Source organism: Terrapene carolina, unplaced genomic scaffold, assembly GCF_002925995.2.
Source record: "Terrapene carolina triunguis isolate 2854851 unplaced genomic scaffold, T_m_triunguis-2.0 Scaffold238, whole genome shotgun sequence".
NCBI classification, from domain to species: domain Eukaryota; kingdom Metazoa; phylum Chordata; order Testudines; family Emydidae; genus Terrapene; species Terrapene triunguis.
This window is the reverse complement of record NW_020664589.1, coordinates 14,648,377-14,662,135: the sequence shown is the minus strand read 5'-3', so window position 1 is coordinate 14,662,135 and position 13,759 is coordinate 14,648,377. Positions and strand designations below refer to the sequence as shown.

Here is a 13,759-nt window from a genome sequence, read left to right as displayed (position 1 = left end):
GAATCAGTCACTCCCACACACAGACGCTGGTGGCCTAGGCAGCAAACATAGCCCCAGTCTCAGTACCCTGGCATTGTCCTTCTGCTTTAAACATCTCAGAAAGTTCCGCTGATGGATAAATCCATTAATGACATTCATCCCATGCTTGGGAGACTTTCCACTATACGTACAACTGCAGGGTCCTTATCATGCTCACCACCTCGCCTTGAGGCGCAGGGACAGGATTAGCAAAGAGTTCCGCATTCCACACTCTCATTACCAGTAGAGCAGGGGGAAAAGTTCTTCTGATGAAGGAGGTTCCTGTCATTGCAGCAGGAAAGAGGATAATTCCAAGATAGGAATCCATTGAAGACTGATCTTTGAGCTGCGTCATCAGGTCCTAGATTATAAGTGAGTGTGTGTGTGTGTGGGGGGGGGGGGATTGTCCTTCAATTTCTCTACACTTTCTTACCTTAAAGCCTTTGTTCTGAAGATAAGAACTAAATCATGCTCAAGGAAAGGGTATGTCTACACTACAGGATTAATCCGAATTTAGATAATTCGAATTTGGGAAACAGGTTGTATAAATTCGATTGTGCGCGGCCACACTAAGCACATTAATTCGGTTTTTAACCACATTCATTCGGTGGTGTGCGGCCACACTACCCCATTAATTTAACCACAGTAATTCGGTGGTGTGCGGCCACACTAACCCTAATTCGAATTAACAAAATCGATTTAGGCGCTACTCCGTTCGTCGAGGTGGAGTACAGAAATCGATTTTAAGTGCCCTTTAATTCGAATTAACTGGCTCTGTAGTGTGGACGGGTGAAGGGTTAATTCGGATTAAAGCAGCTAAATCCGAATTAAAGTCGTAGTGTAGACCAGGCCAAAGAAAAACTCATTTAATCAGAGATAGCTAAGTTCAGAGTGCACCCAGGGTCAGTATTATTACTAACTTTTGCTTTGGAGGTCGAGCATTGAAGCATAATCCGGGCTTGCTGCAGGAATGACAGATAACTGGTCTTGAGTGTGGCGTTGATCTTTTCCAGCAGTAACAAGGTTTTAAATTCTGCTTTCTCTTCCCTCATTTTTTGCTGTTGACATGCAACCAAGGGCCATGCACAGTGAACAGTATTAGAACATCGTTCACAGTCAAATGACACTGCACATGAGCTCCATGTAATAGCCTGAGGGCTGCCCTTACCAACTAAAGAAGAAATCAGACCCCAGTGAACCCATCCTGGGTTTTACACTGAGCCCAGTGCATGCAGGGACAGGACCTCCAGAGTTCAGTGAGTGGTATGTGGCTACCAACCAGTGCAGGCATGATCACTGAAACAGACAGCAATATCCACTGGATTTCTATCTAAGTGCCTTTGGTCAAAAGGGGTTCTAGTCACCTTGACAGAACTCTCCAGTCGAAAACGAAGCTGAGTAGAGCAGAAGGCAATGGCCACATGCCAATTACACAGGCAACTCTTTATAGGCCTTTAGTTTTTCTTGTTTGCCATTAACTTCCGTGGGTGCCTAATCAACCAACTCGGGTAACCCTGCCACGCTGCTTTATCATTATATTCACAACATCACACATCATACACAAACTCCCTCACACCCTCTCCCCACCCACAGAAGCAAAATCTCAATCTTGCAAGAACAGATCCATTTCTGGAAGGCACTGGAATGCCAAGGCGTGTCAGCAGGTCACAACTGACTCTCATAAGTCCTAGCATTCCTACCTGCGGCAGAGTGGCCCTCGGAAAGGGGTGAAAAATCTTCCTTACCTGCAAAACCATCAAAAAGATTCTGCGCAATGACTTCCAGTTCCCCACTGATAAGCCAGAGTACAAAAGTTGGAAGTGCGAGGTTAATGGCATGGGGGTTGAGAGTCTGAAGATCTGGTTCTAATCTTAGCCCTGCCACTGACTCACTATGTGACTCAAAGCAAGTCATTTCACTTCCCTGTGCCTCAGTTTCTTCATCTGTAAAATATACACCTTTCGCCCAGGGGGGCTGTGAGGCTAAATTAATTGATGTTTGTAAAGTGTGTTGAGAGCATGCAATAGAGGGTGCTAAAGAAGCACAGAATGTTTATTATTATTACAAACACAGCAGCACCAGTGGGAAATAGATCTTTTCCAAAGCAATTTTTGATCCACAGATATGAATCATAACTGCAAGCTATGGCCAGCAATACCAGATCCTGCTGTATTATCTACATAGACAGAGGCATAATGTTCAGAATACATTTCAAAATACAGTATCAACAGCAAACACCTGCCAGAATAAATACAACCAATGAGAAAGCAGCAACCACTAATCACGCAGTTAAACAACAGGGGCTAGATGTTAGCGAACTCTTCTCATCTGCCAAATAGTCACATCCTATCAAGAGTGGCCAGATCTCTCATACTAGCCTACAGTACTCACTGATTCTTCCCTGCTTATAAACATTCATTTTTCCTAATCAATATTAACAATAACCGACCCCAACAATGGAAACCTTTCTTGAGACTCGAGAACATGGAACACACTGTCACTGCCTCCCAGGAGAATGTCAGATTCAGAGGGGTCTCTGGCCCAGGACCTCAAAGGTTCTGAGGTGCCTAATTCCCACTGATTTCAAAAGGGAATCTGAGGATCTGGGGCTGTTTCCCCTCTCTAGGTGCAGGAAGAGGCGGGACTTCACCCTCTCAACGCAGGCAGCAGCTGAACAACTCTCTACAATCCCAGCTGCCATCGCTGGATTTCAGCTCGTCCTAAAGGAGAACTCCTACAGGTGGGGTAGATACTTCTCAGGGTACTGGAGGTGTCTTGCTCTGCAAGGAGACAGTGAAATCTGCTGACTGATCTCGGGCTAGGATCCAGTTTAGTGCAGCACCTGGCAGCTAGGCCAGGGGAAGAGGCTTCCTTTTGGCTCAGCTGATAGATGTTACGGGATAGACTTGCTGCCAAGGACACACGAGGGTCCCAGTTTGAATTCAGCTACAGCAAGAAGCAGGACATGCCCAGAGCCACATCCGATTTGTGCAGGCGGGGTGCGGATAAAGTGGCCCAACAGCTGTTTTATGGGCCTGTTGGGAGATTGCCCTGAAACAGGGCATCCCTGGCAGGGGAAGAAAGAGCATAGCTGGTTTTCTGGCACTCTTGCATGGGGCTCCAGATGCAGAGGCTGAGCCAGGGGAGGGATGGGGTATGCTGGGGTCATTTAATGCCCTGGCTATTCCTGGATGCCACCTACCAATTGCATTTGGAGTACACGTTAGGGCAGCCTTGAAGCTTTTCTAATTCAGTATGGGGCTGAACCAGGTCCCAGCAACTCCAACACAAACCCATCTTTGCACCTCCCTCTCAGTCCCTGAATCAGCCCGGCTGTGCATGTGGCCTCAGGATGGGGGCTGCCACATGGCTGCATTTACTCTAGTGGCTGGCACCAGGGACCATCAATGGGTTCCTCGAAGGATCCCTCCTAATCGAGACCTGGAATGGATTTTTCATCACAGAGTCCTTTTGCTAGCACTTTGCAGGGTACAATTGAGATTTTCGGACCTGGGCTGGTGGATTGCTCCCTGAAACCTACATAGCAAAGCCAGCATTTAGTTCCTTCATCCCCACACCAAGTATCTAATTTCAATTTAATTTCACAGTTGTAATGGATTTTTCAAAAATATTCAAGAACATATTTACTTTCCAACATCTTATTTCCTTTCACATTTGAAAAAACTTTCTATCTAATCCCCCAAGTCATCCTGCAGCCTGAATAATTTCAGGTTTTTAATCAATAGCTGTCAGACTTGTCAAATTACTTTAGGGAGCACAAAGCAATTTTTAAACATTCATAAACCCTCGTAGAGTAGTTAAGTGCACTGAATTTTAAAAGAAAGAAGAACTGAATAACACTGATCAAACAGGATTATATTCTGGCAAATTATAAATTAGCTTTTTATGAATCACATCACAACTACTTATCCAGTGTCAGGCGCCCACTGCCTGTAGGAAAGAAAGTCACCCACTCCCCATTAGGGAAAGGAACCCTTTCTTCTTCAGCTCAGGGGTAGGGGGCCACACACGCTTCTGTCGTTCTTCAAGAAACATCTTCATTTTCTAGCTAGCTATCGCAGGATTCTCTAGAGCTACCACCACTCGGGTATCTAAACACTTCCCAGGGAAAGTGGGTCTGTATAGCAAGGTGAATGGGTCATCTGTTTCCTGGCTGCAGGAGGCTTTGCTTAGATGCCATGTATATTATATTATCACACCAAATATCTTACATTTGTGTTTCTCGTCAATCAGGTTGTGGTGGGAAGAGTTGCAGCATCTCCTAGATGATTTAATTAATTTCAAGAAGGTACAGTCTAAATTACTTGCTGAAAAGGGTTCTGGCCCCTCTACACCACCAGTCCCATGCGACCCATTGCTGACAGTGGCTGTCATAAACCCAGCGTTCCAGTGTCCTGGTGTGGATGGTGCTGTAGGCATCCTCCACTCCGCTGCTGCACACCATGCCTGGCGGTGGGGACGCATCGTGTCCCGCACACACACACTAAACCGGCATCACTGGAGATGCAGTCTGTATCCACCACAGGGCGGAGCCTGCTCGGGACTGGCTCACCAGCTGATGTACAAGTGGTGCTCTCCGTAGCGTTCAGTTAATAACAACCCACATTAGCAGCAGCATAAAACTTAATTAAAATGTGAGGAGCCCAACTGCACAGGGAGAGCGTCTTGCGTTTTAGTTACTAATGGCTGTGGTTAAACCCAACAATACAGCTAGGGAGGTGGGACTGAACGTTGGCACCCTTGGAGGGTTGTCTGGGGACCCATGTGACACTAGTGGGTAGCCTCAGTCTAGTTCCAGGCAGACAAGCATCGACACCACAGAAATCCAGCACCACAACTGACACCCCCCAACTTCTTGGCCAGAGTGCGAGCGGGCCGTGAGCAGTGAACTCACCTCTAACCCCTCAGGCTGATTCCAGCAGGTCAGGACTGAGTCACATTGAGCAGGCCATACGGGACGGGGGTGGAGGGAGGGGGCGGTTGTGCTGTTCCAGCTGCGCTGAACTTGTTCTGAGGGTGGAGGCCGGCCAGCAGCCTCCAGCCCGGTCCGGCACCCCTCACCAGCACTGAGGGCACACAATGTCCTGCTGTCCCTCCCCATCAGTCACCGTAGCAACCTTTCTAATCTGAGGGATGTAGCTGAAGCAGGGGAAATAAGGGGAGCTTCGTGGCTCTGTCAGGAAGGGAAGAAACCCACTGGGAAAAAGCCCCACTCAGCTCACAAAGCAGAACTGAGGGTGCTCAGAGGAATGGAATATTGTAGCTGGCCGCAAGCAGAGCAGTATGTCCAAATCTTCCTCCTTCCCTCTCCCTGCCCCACTCCTCCCAGCTAAACCCTCAGCTTCCACGTCTTCAGAGCCACTATCTGTTAGTCACTAAAACGCAAGATGCTCTCCCTGTGCAGTTGGGCTCCTCACATTTTAATTAAGGCAAATATTTTCTGCACCAGCCTGGGGCTAAGCACAGCATTCCTGGCCAGTTAGCCAGACTTATTCATAGATTCTAGGACTGGAAGGGACCTCGAGAGGTCATCGAGTCCAGTCCCCTGCCCGCATGGCAGGACTTGTGAGAGTGCAGCTTAACCCCAACTGCTGCAGGGGACCTATTGTGACAATGGGAGGAATTCCGTATTCTGGCGATTGGAGCTGGTCCTGGGTTCTGGAAAGGAACCTCAGCCAGCAGGCGGCGTGCTGCTCAAATAACAGTCAGCAGGCGGGGTGATCCTGCTGGAAAGGTGTCTGAAAGACAAATGCTGCCAGTCAGTCTCAGTGATGGAGGTCAGCAAGCTGGGGGTTGGGACAGAGATGGATGCAGCTGTGTGAGGGGATATGCACTGTACTGCAGCTTCTACTGAACGGTGAGCATCTCAGAGCGGTGATCATGACACATCCTGTGTTTTTTGTACTGAGATGGGCCTGATCCAGAACCCCACTGCGCTGAAATCCTTCTCTTGAATAACTATTTTATATTATTCTTTGCTTTTAATATTGCTTCCCTCATCACTTTGGCCCAGAGCTGCAGTTGTTCGCACTTCCAGTTCATTGTCACTTCCATACGTTACGCTTCCCATCCTGTAGACTGCTATCCAGCGAGGCATAAAGTCTGTTCTCCTACTGTCAAGATCTGCTGCATATGTCCTTTGCCAAAGAGGTACAATTTTGAACATGCAGGCTCTGAATAAGGAACAGTGACTCCTCCTTTAACCTTTACGTTATTTGCTAATTTCCTGGAGGATTTTTTTTTTTTTCTGTTGGCTGAACTGGTGCGGTATTGACAGCAATGGGAAAGGGATGTCGTACAAAGCCATGTTTCAATATCCTGACAGGCCACAATTGCCAGACACTTGCAGAGTTTCAAATCCCCTGGACAGGATATTCCCCCTTACACAGATTTTTGATGTTCAAGTGACCTAGTTTTTGACGGTTGTTCCAAATATTTAAGCCATGGTTCTGGAGCCTGGATGTGTTCAGAGCTTGGGAAATCTTGTTCCCAGAACCCAGCCTGCCAGTATCTGTCCAAATCACTTCCTTAGCCTTCAACCAGGATTTATGAGTAGGTCTGGAAATAATTTAACAGTTCAGGCCAGGAAAGGCAAAAAGAGAGAGAGAGAGAGAGAGAGAACAAACCGATACGAGTCAAATTCAATAGGAAATCCAGTATTGTCTGACCTGACTTACAGTAACTGCAATTGTTTGAGGCAAAGTTGAAGAAGCAATATGTTCCCGAATGAGAAAATTTTAGAAAATTAGGCCTGGTCTACACTACGAGTTTAGGTCGACTTTAGCAGCGTTAAATCGACTTAAGCCTGGACACGTTTACACTACGAAGCCCTTTCTGTCGACTTAAAGGGCCCTTTAAACCGGTTTCCTAACACCACCTCGACAAGGGGATTAGCGATAAAATCGACCTTAGGGGGTCGGAATTGGGCTAGTGTGGACGGAATTCGACATTACTGGCCTCCGGGAGCTATCCCACAGTGCTTCATTGTGACCGCTCTGGACAGCACTCTCATCTCAGATGCACTGGCCAGGTAGACAGGAAAAGCCCCGCGAACGTTTGAATTTCATTTCCTGTTTGCTCAGCGTGGAGAGCACAGGTGACCATGCAGAGCCCATCAGCACAGGTAACCGTGATGGAGTCCCAGTCCCAGTCCCAGGATCGCAGAAGAGCTCCAGCCTGGACCGAACGGGAGGTACAGGATCTGATCGCCATCTGGGGAGATGAAGCAGTGCTCGCCGAACTCCGAAACAGTAAAAGAAACGGCAAAACATTAGAAAAGATCTCCAAGGCCATGAAGGACAGAGGCCATAACAGGGACGCGCGGCAGTGCCGCGTGAAAATTAAGGAGCTAAGGCAAGCCTACCACAAAGTCAGAGACGCAAACGGAAGGTCCGGGGCAGAGCCGCAAACATGCCGCTACTACGCGGAGCTGCATGCCATTCTAGGGGGTGCAGCCACCACTAGCCCAAGCGTGTTCTATGAGTCCCTCTCTGCAAACGGGGAAGCGGGTTCGGCGGACGAGGAAGATGAGGATGGAGAGAACATAGATAGCTCACAGCAGCAAGGAAGCGGAGAAACCAGTTACCCCAACAGCCAGGATATGTTTGTCACCCTGGACCTGGAAACAGTAACCCCCGAACTGACCCAAGACCCTGAGGGCACACAGGGGACCTCTGGTGAGTGTACCTTTGTAAATATTACACATGGCTTAAAAACAAGCGTGTTTAATGATTAATGATTAATTTGCCCTGGCAATCGCGGCCAGTACAGCTACTGGAAAAGTCTGTTAACGTGTATGGGGATGGAGCGGAAATCCTCCAGGGACATCTCTAGAAAGCTCTCCTTCATGTAATCCCAAAGCCTTTGCAAAAGGTTTCTGGGGAGGGCTGCCTTATCCCGTCCGCCATGGTAGGACACTTTACCACGCCAGGCCAGTAGCACGTAGTCTGGAATCATTGCATAACAAAGCATGGCAGCGTATGGTCCCGGTGTTTGCTGGCATGCAGACAACATCCATTCCTTATCACTCTTTGTTATCCTCAGGAGAGTGATATCATTCACGGTCACCTGGTTAAAATGGGGCAATTTTATTAAGGGGACATTCAGAGGTGCCCCTTCCTGGTCTGCTGAACAGAAATATTCCCCGCTGTTAACCACGCGGTGGGGGGGAGGGTTGAAGTGACCATCCCAGAGAATTGGGTGTGAGGGGGAGGGGAGTTAGTTGGGTTTGTGCTGCATGTTAAACCTGAAATCGCAGCCCCTCCTTTTACATTGCAAACCCATTTTAAATGGCACGGGTGCTTGGTATGGGAAATGAGGGCAGAACTGTTTGAAACCATCCCCACATGTTAAGAAGGTTAAAAAAGCCCAAAGACTATATGTCTTACCATGGCTGCCTGCAAGCTGAAATCTGTGTCCTGGCACTGCGTGAGTGATCTCTCACACCAAACCAGGAGACTCTCAATATAAGAGGAAAAATGCGACCTTGTAACGAAAGCACATGTGCTGTGTGATGTTGTGAACAGCAAAATCTAACGTGAAAGAGTCTACCCATTGTTCTCTAAAATGTATCTTTTTTAACAACCTCTCCCTTCTCCACCAGCTGCAAATCTTACTCCTTCGCAGAGGCTAGTGAATATTCGAAGAAGGAAGCGAAGGACGCGTGACGAAATGTTTACTGAACTTCAGACTGCCTCCCACGCTGACAGAGCACAGCTGAATGCGTGGAGGCAGTCAATGACTGATTTTAAAAAAGCCCAATATGAGCGAGAGGAGAGGTGGCGTGCTGAATCGCGGGCTGAAGAGGAGAAGTTGCGTGCTGAAACGCGGGCTGAAGAGGAGAGGTGGCGTCAACTTGTAATCAGAAAGCAAGAGTCGATGCTCCGGCTGCTGGAGCATCAAAGTGATATGCTCCTGCGTATGGTTGAGCTGCAGGAAAGGCAGCAGGAGCAGAGACCGCCGCTACAGCCCCTCTGTAACCAGCAGCCATCCTCCCCAAGTCCCATTGCCTCCTCACCCAGACGCCCAAGAACACGGTGGGGGGGCCTTCGGCCACCCACTCACTCCACCCTAGATGATTTCCATAGCAATAAGTTTTAAAGTTTTAAATTGGAGTGTGTCCTTTTCCTTCCCTCCTCCCCCACCCATCCCGGGCTACCTTTCCAATTATCCCCCTAGTTGTGTGCTGAATTAATAAAGAATGCATGAATGTGAAGCAACAATGACTTTATTGCCTCTGCAAGTGGTGCTCGAAGGGGGGAGGGTAGTGGGGGAGGGTGGGGTGGTTGGTTTGCAGGGAAGTAGAGTTAACAGGGTGGTGGGGGAGGGGCAGAGGGTTCATCAAGGAGCAACAAACAGAAGTTTCACTCCGTAGCCTGGCCAGTCACAAAACTGGTTTTCAACGCTTCTCTGATGCGCACCGCGCCCTGCTGTGCTCCTCTAACCGCCCTGGTGTCTGGCTGCGCGTAATCAGCGGCCAGGCGATTTGCCTCAACCTCCCACCCCGCCATAAATGTCTCCCCCTTACTTTCACATATATTGTGGAGCGCACAGCAAGTAGCAATAACAATGGGGAGATTCTTTTCGTTAAGGTCTGAGCGAGTCAGTAAGCTGCGCCAGCGCGCTTTTAAACGGCCAAATGCACATTCCACCACCATTCGGCACTTGCTCAGCCTGTAGTTGAACAGGTCCTGACTGCTGTCCAGGCTGCCTGTGTATGGCTTCATGAGCCATGGCATTAAGGGGTAGGCTGGGTCCCCAAGGATCACGATAGGCATTTCAACATCCCCAACTGTTATTTTCTGGTCTGGGAAGAAAGTCCCTTCCTCCAGCTTTCGAAACAGAAGAGACTGCCTGAAGACGCGAGCATCATGTACTCTTCCCGGCCAGCCCACGTTGATGTCGGTGAAACGTCCCTTGTGATCCACCAGGGCTTGCAGCAGCATTGAAAAGTACCCCTTGCGGTTTATGTAGTCGGTGGCTTGGTGCGCCGGTGCCAAGATAGGGATATGGGTTCCGTCTATCGCCCCACCACAGTTTGGGAATCCCATTGCAGCAAAGCCATCCACTATGGTCTGCACGTTTCCCAGAGTCACTACCCTTGATATCACCAGGTCTCTCATTGCCCTGGCAACTTGGATCACAGCAGCCCCCACAGTAGATTTGCCCACTCCAAATTGATTCCCGACTGACCGGTAGCTGTCTGGCGTTGCAAGCTTCCACAGGGCTATCGCCACTCGCTTCTCCACTGTGAGGGCTGCTCTCATCCTGGTATTCTGGCGCTTCAGGGCAGGGGAAAGCAAGTCACAAAGTTCCATGAAAGTGCCCTTACGCATGCGAAAGTTTCGCAGCCACTGGGCATCGTCCCAGACCTGCAACACGATGCGGTCCCACCACTCTGTGCTTGTTTCCCGGGCCCAGAATCGGCGGTCCACGGCATGAACCTGCCCCAGTAACACCAAGATTTCCACATTGCTGGGGCCTGTGCCTTGTGAGAGGTCCATGTCAATTTCCTCATCACTATCGTCGCCGCGCTGCAATCGCCTCCTCCTCAGCTGGTCCTGGTTTGGCTTTGGCATGTCCAGGAGGCTCTGCATGTTTTCCAGGACAATGCGCGTGGTGTTCATAGTGCTCAGAATTGCCGCGGTGATCTGAGCGGGCTCCATGATCCCAGTGCTGGCTATGGCGTCTGGTCTGAAAAAAGGCGCGAAAGTAGTATCTGACGGACCAGGGGAAGAAGGGAGGGAGGGAGAGAGGGAGGGAGGGGCGAGTGACACCGCGTACAGGTACAGGGAATTAAAATCAAGAAAGGTGGCTTTGCATCAGGGAGAAACACAAACAACTGTCACACAGAATGCCCCCCCCCCAAAGATTGAACTCAAAAGCCTGGGTTTAGCAGGAGGGAGGGGGGAAGCAAATGAATGGAGAATAAATCTATTTTTTACATCTTAAGACGACGGCGCAGCATGACTGATAGCCCTTGGCATTTTCTGGGTGCTTGGCAGCAAATACTGGGCGCTTGGCAGTAAGCCTTCAGGTCTATTGCACGATCTGATGCCCACTGCAGTATGACAACGATGGATACCAGTCGTAATATACTATCTTCTGCCCAAAAGGCAAGGGGTTGCTGCTGTATAGCAATGTTGCCCCATCCTGCGAATAATACATCTGATAACCATCATCATCAAGGCAAGGGGGCTGGTGCAATGCAGCCCCACGGCTGCCAGCCCCATGTCTGCCAGCACCCAGATAGCCCTCGGCCTCTTCTGGGTGCTTAGCAGACAATATTGGGCACTTGGCAGAAAATAGCATACTACGACTGATAACCATCATTGTCTGCCCGGGTGCCCATGATCGACAGCCACTGCAGTACGATGACGACGGTTACCAGTTGTAATATACCATCTTCTACCAAAAGGCAAGGGGCTGGTGCAATGCAGCCCTACGGCTGCCAGCCCCACAGCTGCCAGCACCCAGATCGCCAATGAAGGCTACCAGTCATGCTGCACCGTCTACCGCCAAAAGGCAGTAAGCTGCTGCTGCTGTTTAGCAATGCAGTCCCACGTTTGCCGGCACCCGGAAGAGATATGGTGACGGTGAGCTGAGCTGAGCGGGCTCAATGCTTGGCGTGGTATGTTGTCTGCACAGGTAACCCAGGTAAAAAGGCGCGAATCTATTGTCTGCCGTTGCTGTGACGGCGGGGGAGGGGCCTGACGCAATGTACCCAGAACCCCTCGCGGCACTGCTTTGCATCATCCGGGCATTGCGATCTCAACCCATAATTCCAATGGGCGCCGGAGGCTCCGGGAACTGTGGGATAGGTACCATAGTGCAATGCGCCGGAAGTCGACGCTAGCCTCGGTACTGTGGACGCGGTCCGCCGACTTCATGCACTTAGAGCATTTTAGGTGGGGACACACACAATCGGCTGCATACAACCGGTTTCTATAAAACCGGCTTCTATAAATCCGACCTAATTCTGTAGTGTAGACATGCTTTTAGAGAGGTTTTCAGGGTTCAGCCTGTTTTCTCTTAGCTATGAGCTCAGCAGGGCTGTCAAACTAGTTGTTACTTAATAGACTTTTCCCTAGAAATCTGTTATTTCTCTTTAATTTTCCTAGTCCCTAACAATCTTTGTATTATTATTTGTTGTTCTCCGATTAGGGTGACCAGACAGCAAGTGTGAAAAATCGGGACGGGGGTGGGGGGTAATAGGCACCTAATATACAACGAAATTCCAAATATTGGGACTGTCCCTATAAAATCGGGACATTAGGTCACTATCTCCGATCCTCATTGATAGCTGTGAAATCAAATATCCTCACCATACCAGGCAAACGCATAGAAACCGGCAAGAACTTACATACAATTACATACACTGTATGTCCTAACCCAGAATAACACAATCCCAGGAACTAAAAAAAACTAGAAGTAAAGAACATGAATAGGATGTTAATCGGATCAGTTCAGCGTAAGTGGCAAATCTGACATTTCCTTTCATCTTAAATCATTAACCCTGTGAATTACACATACTCGGGGGAGGGGGCAGACGAATGATAAAAATTCAGATTTCATTACTTCACCATAATAATAATAAAAAAATCAGATTGCTTTTTGTCATGCGATAATCTCTCCCGGGATTTGTTAAACTAAATTTAATTAAGGGGATGTTTCATTAAATGAAAAATTAAATGAAAGACAAGAGGCCCTGAGTTTTGGGGAAAAAAAAAAAAGAGTAAGGAAAAGCAGAGATTTAAAGGATGTCGAAGATGGTTAAAGAAAACACACTGAAAGAAGTGGGGAGCTGCTATTTCTCCTCATGTTCCCAAAGAACAGCATGCTCTAAGCCTCCCCTTGTAACACACACACACACACACACACACACACACACACAATTAAGATGGAAGAACTTACCATAGTTCAACCCTTCCTTGCCCACTTTCCAGAACCAGGAAGAACTATTGAATGTAAACTCCCAAATCCACTGCAGGAAGTGCAGAGATCACCCTGTTCCTCTCTTTTCCTCCTTGTATGGTCTGAACAGCTACGATCTGTAAGCTGACTGTTGGCCCCAAGCCTTAGCCCCCTCTGGTCTCCGTAAACCATTCCAGTGCAGTCCACTGGGAACAATCATCACTAGTTAAACAAAGGCTATATTCTAACTCTATGTAATGTGCTTTTAAAGGGACAGTGCTCAAACTCCCAGCTATTCCAAATTTAAAGGCACAGAGCTTCTTTTTAACCCCATAGACAGTAGAAGAAATTTAAATACACTTATTTTCAAACTTTAAAAATGAATTAAAAAAAATTAACAGTGCCCCTAAATCTAGAGATTATAATGGAGGAATTAACAGCGGTTTTTCTAGCCCCTGTGTTGTTGGGCCCAATCCTGCCTTCCTGGAGAACCCCACGCTCACGTGTTTCAGAACAAGTTTGGTAGGTGTCCCGAATGGGGCATCAGGCCCCTGGTGTTCAAATAAAATAACAATGCATTTATTTGAAACAAACACACATTTGGCATGTCTCTAGTACCTCTATCTGAGGCCCAAGAGGTACTTTACGAACAGTGGCCTTTTTATTCTGAATTTGTACAGCAGCTGGCAAAAATGGGCTGGGCCTCTAGGCCCTAGGGCAATTCCGAGAAATAACCAATAAATCAATAATAATTTGTTACTAAAGGAAGGCTGTCAGCTGGAAATCGAGTCAATTAAAACCCCCTGAG

General features: G+C 48.4%; 1 protein-coding gene across 8 annotated transcripts in view; it reads right to left on the bottom strand.

The window, feature by feature from the left end:
* Positions 1–13,759, bottom strand: part of DAB2IP (DAB2 interacting protein) — a 316,132-nt gene that overhangs the window by 102,927 nt on the left and 199,446 nt on the right. Inside the window, exon 1 of one of the 8 annotated variants that reach the window (XM_024211155.2) lies at positions 12,952–13,044. The exons of the other annotated variants lie outside the window; for them this stretch is intronic. The gene's annotated coding sequence lies outside the window, so the exon portion shown is untranslated. Of the gene's footprint in view, positions 1–12,951; positions 13,045–13,759 lie in introns of those variants that run through there. 8 annotated transcript variants of the gene reach the window in all.